The sequence below is a fragment of the Manacus vitellinus genome, unplaced genomic scaffold (genome assembly GCF_001715985.3).
Source record: "Manacus vitellinus isolate BGI_N305 unplaced genomic scaffold, ASM171598v3 scaffold_74_pilon, whole genome shotgun sequence".
In the NCBI taxonomy this organism is placed as follows: Eukaryota; Metazoa; Chordata; class Aves; order Passeriformes; family Pipridae; genus Manacus; species Manacus vitellinus.
The window spans coordinates 1,708,187-1,713,825 of NW_021940780.1; the positions used below are offsets into that span (position 1 = coordinate 1,708,187).

Consider the following 5,639-nt stretch of genomic DNA (forward strand, 5'->3'; position numbering starts at 1 on the left):
GAGGTCCCTTCCAACCCAGCTGATTCTGGGATTCTCTGATTCTCTATGAATCCATGATCCTATGATCCTAAGGCTTCTTCAGAACTCCCCCAGCTTTCGAACCTCTTGCCCGGTTTCTGTCAGATATTATCAGAAAGGTTGTGGAGCATCAAAGGTGCAGTTCCAGCAGGTTTTTGGATGAAATCTCGATTGATCCCTCACTGGAAGAAAGGGTGAAGAGCTCAACCATGTTATCAGGCAGCAGAGAAGTTACCAGCAGGTCAAGCCTCAGGAAACCAGGTTGTTTAAATGGCACTGCCCACAGAGTGCACGTGTGCATCCATAGAAAAATATAAATAGCAAAATATACTCAGTTGGAGCACAGGAGGGCAACTATTTGTTGGGTAGAATGTAGCAGACAAATACCTATAAAATACTGAATAGGAAAGTTCAACAGATTTAATAATTCTTGGTCGTGTAGACTTAGGCATCATAGCAAAAATCTGGTTGTTGTTTTTTTTTCCATGATAATTGAAGTTGATTATTTTCTTGATACTTTAAGTGTTAATAACTAGTGTAGCTGCTTCCATAAATGAGAATTTCTCCTCTAAATACCTTCAGCTTGCACTTGGCCAAACCCTAAGAAATGCAGACATGGAACATCAAGCCCAGGAGACTGAAAAGTGTGAAATCCTGCAAACTAAAAGCAGGGGAAGATGTAATTCTGTCAGAACCAGGAACAGCAGCAAGAGCAAACAGCCTCAGTATTATCAGGGTCATGTTGTATCGAGTCCTTCACAATTATCAAGTGCTGAGGTGGAACCTCTGATGAAAAGCACAAAGGGTCAAGTCATGTGAAAAACAGAGAGTGGGTGGCTGTAGGGACTTCAAAGGTATAAGGAGAATAATTATTCATGTAAAACCAGACCTCAGAAGGTTTATCAGGGCATCAGAAATGGGCAATCAGTTACAGAAAGACATGTGCTCCTGTTTTATATGTGAGATGTTGCCACAGAAGGATGAAGATTAACCCCTTGCCTGTGGTTGTACAGGAAAAATAGACAGGGAAATAGGTCTTACAGGTTCTAGTCATGTCCTTTAACTGCCAGAACACAACACTCTCCTAAAAGATGGAAACAACAGTGATCCCAGTATTGTATCCATGCCCCCAATATTTAATAAACAATCAAATATTTATGCTCAACATGATTATACTTGAGTTCTCTTTTACTTTTTTCTTCTTTAAAGAGTCACAGGAAGACTGTTTGAAGAGGAAAATGATAAACTGTTGAAGAGATGAATATAAAAATTAGGTATACATTTCAAGGGTAAATCTAAATGCCACAGTGGAGCTGTTATGGGAGCTCATAATGTGTATTTATAATGGGCTCCTGCAAAGTGTGCTGTGCTGGCACTGCTGCAGTTACGGGCCTGTCAGCATTTCCACTCCTCAGGGTTATCACTCAGGGTGCTGCAGCTCAGCCATCAAACTCCTCTCATCACCAGAACGGGTTGTCTGGACTTTTCCATAAGGTTCCCAGCTGGAAAACGTCTCGTAAGAGCGAAGCCAAGGGGATCCTGGAGAGAACAGCCCAAACCTGCAGAAATGGCTCGTTAGGTGCTAATGGCAGCTGCTGTGCTTAAGTATATCCTTAAAATACTTGAAATGAGAGATAAAGGGTGCATTTTTAAATCCCCACAGCTAAACTTTCAGTCCCCTTGTGCACCCTGATCCGCGAGAACGCAGGTTGCACAGACCCGTCTCGATGCTCTGAATCACTTCTCTCCCATCAGCTGTTCCTACAGCAATAAGGCATTTTTTTTTTCTCTGCTGGTAATCTTTCAGTAGCCTCCTATTCTGCTTTTAATACTACACAAATTCAAATTCTCTGCTGCTGTAAGTAGTTCCATTATAGTTCCCCTGACTTTAATAACACGTCGGTTTACGCCAGCTGAGGGCATGTCTTGCAGGCTTTCATATCTCAGGTTTGATCACAGCTCTGCATTTACCTTGTCACAGGGATGCTAACCTGGAAATGTGTATATCAGGGAGATTTGGAACATAATTTTCCTTGCTTGAGCAGAAATCCTCCAGGGGTTCCCTTGTCAGAGCAATGCAATATAAAATCATCTGTGGGAAAGGCTGGGCTCGGGGTTGTGCTGTATCAGACTCTGTGCTGGGCTCCAAGGATAGGAAGCTACTGGTTTGCTACAGCTTGTGAGTAGATTTGAGGAGGTCTTGTGAGAAACAACACTCCCAAGGATGCAGAGAGCTCTGCAGGTTGGAAGGGTGAGTGCCCTTGTTCAGAACACAGCTGAGGTGACAGCAAACATGTGCTCCTGCCACTGCCTTAACCTGGGAGAGACACGGGGAATAAGAGATGTAAAAGCACCTGAAGGGGCCTGCAGGGAAGCCAGAGAGGGATTCTTCATCAGGAACTGGAGTGATGGGTTCAAGCTGAACCAGGGGAAATTCAGGTTAGATATATGAGGGTGGTGATGCCCTGGCACAGGTTGCCCAAAGAAGCAGTGGCTGCCCCATCCCTGGAAGTGTCCAAGGCCAGGTTGGAGCAACCTGGGCTAGTGAAAGGTGTCCCTGCCCATGGCAGGGCATGGAATGAGAGGATCTCTAAGGTCCCTTCCAACCCAAACCATTCCATGATTCCATGATTCAAGATCTAAGGGCATAGGTGCTTTTCTCTGTTACCTCTTTGAGCTTTGGGCATCCCCCTGCAAACACTGCTCTCCCTCTGGGTTCAGGATATTCCTGGAGGTGTCCATATTTCATTTCCTCTGGTTGCCCTCTGCTCTGCTTCGTGGAGCAAAGCAAAGACAAGCTGCAGAGCTTTGCTGAGGTGCCTGAACGTGGCCCTTTCCCAAGGAAATGTCTGCCTTTCCCAAGGAACGTGGCCCTTTCCCAACCGGCGGAGAGGGGGAGAGAGAGAGAGCACATCTCCCAAGGCAACATCAGAACGAGCTGTCACTCAGGGTAAATTGTGCAGATCTTCATAACATCATCTTCCTTCAGCAGTCCTATGTGCTTTGATGTGTGGTGAAATAATTAATACTTTAAATGTCAGCACTGCTACCGTCGGGTGTCGGAGCCGGTCCCCGTTGAGCTGAGCTGGGCTGAGCTGCTGAGCAGGTTTTGCAGCTCCAGACAGGTGTCATGGCAGCAGTTGCTCAGCTGGGAGGATTTATTTTTCCTCCAGTTCCAGCGAGTCACAGTGTATTTAAAAGGAAAGCGTGGCTTTTGGAGGGCTGGGGGTGACGTAAAAGGGGAAGCAGTGCCCATAATCCATTGGAGCCTCAAATAAATAAAGTCAGTCTGGGGCACGTTTAGACCTCTCCCTAGTGCTGACCTTAACAAACCTGGGGTTAAACAGTAGTTCTAGAGTGAGGTCCGTGGGCTCACTGACAGTTTAGTTTATTCACTAGGTGGCTGCTCTTTTTTGCATACATTAGATTGTGGCATGCCCAATTTTTTAAACCATGTTCTGGGAAGTTCAAGAGAACTCCTCGAGCCTGAAATGCTGGATATGAGGGTTGCCAAAGGGATTTTTGCTGGGCCTGAATCAGTTTTCTGGGGGGTTTAATTTCAGCTGTCTGTTTTCCAGGGCATAATGAACAGCCTGCTTGTGTGTCAGACCCCTTCATGGTCCCTGAACCCAGGAACCCAAAAGCACTGGGACATAATTTTGGCATATTTCTGTCTAATACACAGATAAATCCCTACTGATCCAGCAGCTCTTTTCTCAGTGGAAGTGGCATTGTGGGGGAGCTGTTTAAACTTGCTGGTGGATTCTATAGCAAGGTGTCATTCACTCCCATAAATGCTGCTTTTTAGCAGGATTTCACGACAGAGATATTTTTGTTTCATTAATGAGTGAAACTAGTAGCAGGCAACTTGGTTGCAGGCTGTACAGAAAAGCTTTGTGCTGAAAGACATAATATATACATTGATTCAGAAGGGCTGAGTTCTTAGAACAATTCAGCACTGTCGAGAAATGATTTGCTTCTGTTTATCCATCAGGATGAAAATCTCCACGCCAATCCATTGGAAAAATGTTGGTTGAACAATGGCCAATTTCTTCTTCCCAAATTTAGCATTTTGCCTATTCCCATTAGCTATTTTTAGTGAACTATGTACATAGATATATGTTTGGATTCCTATATGTTTCATATTTCTTTTGCTGAAGATACATAACTCAGCTGATTAGATTGGTAATCAAGAAGGGAAATGGCACAAAATGATGTACAGGCTCTTGGGAGAACTGGCCTATAATTCTCAGGATTATTGGCAAAATAACCCACCCCCCCCAAAAAAACCCCTCTTCCCAAATGGGATGTAGATTCTGTGGCAGTTGAAATGTGTATTATTAAACTCCTTAAGCAAACCAGAATGGCTCCCAGTGGAGAGCAAAGACATTCTAAGTATAGCCAAGACTAAATTCTCAGGTCTGGGTTTTCTCTACTCAATTCCCACTTGATTATCTCCTGTAATATTTAAACTTCATGCCATGCCATAATTATTTAATAAAAAGTAAATATAAAATGTATCTCAGTGGGGAATATGACCTTTTACCTTCATGTTGTTATACCAGAGACAGACCCAGGCAAACAGAGAGCCTGGATCAGTGGAATAGTCTGTCTCACTTGATAGTTTCATCCTCCTGGTGCCTCAGATGGTTCTCCTGGAAGGAGCTGAGGATATTTTGGAAGATTCAATAAGTGCCACCAGCATCTCTTGCAATCAGGGGGTTTTCAGCTGTGCCAGAGTCACCACTCATTTAAAAAAACCAAAAAAGCTATTTTTTTCCCAAAAGAATCACAAATGGTGCGAGAGGATCGAATCCAGCACCGAATGAGGGCAGTGCTGAAGGACTTGCACGTGTTACTTATTAAATGTGTCACGAAACTCCGAGCAGGATGCTCAGCATGAATGTGGGGTTTGTGTTCCAAGGCACACGCTGAAGGACAAGGGAATCCCAAGGAAAACATCCCCGGGGCTGTGCCGGTGCCCACTGCTCGTGCTGATGTGCCAGAGGCAGGCAAGGCTGACTTTTGGGGTCTGCACCCGTGGAAATTGGAGTCTCCTCCTGAACAAGCAGAAATGGGATCCTTATTTCCCAATTACAAACACAATTTGGCTGTGAAAGCACGGGAAGCTTTTGGGATCGTCAGAGGGCTCTGCCAGCTCTTGCTGACTAAAGATCTGGGTCAAAACCTCCTGGTTTATCCACCAGAGATTCCCATCGTTCCAGGGAAGTGGGGATGTTTGCAGAACACAACTGGAGAGCTGAACGTGCCTAACGAAGAGCTGTGCCCTACTTTGGGGCTGCAGAACGTCGGGGGCGTGGGTGGGATGTGTTTATTGAAAAAGCAAATATCACACTCTGATTTCTGCCTCCACAACCAACAGCACGAGACCTGCTCTAATTTATGTTTGTCCCATAATTTGCTTTATTCCTGCCATGGTCAGTTTGTCCAGAGCAAACATGTTCACCTTGAAAAGAGGTATTTTGTGCTGGTGCTGCTGTGTCTCCCAAATTATTCTTTCAGCCTTTGGTAGGTGGTGAGAAGTCAGAACTGGAGCAGTTTTAAGTGCAGAAGTCAGGATTTCTTTGTTCCCTTATTGAGATAGAGCCATACAAATATAT

General features: G+C 44.7%; 1 protein-coding gene across 1 annotated transcript in view; it reads left to right on the forward strand.

Annotated features, from left to right (window-relative positions):
* EBF2 (EBF transcription factor 2) overlaps positions 1 to 5,639 on the forward strand; it is a 133,621-nt gene that overhangs the window by 112,129 nt on the left and 15,853 nt on the right. The window lies entirely within an intron of this gene.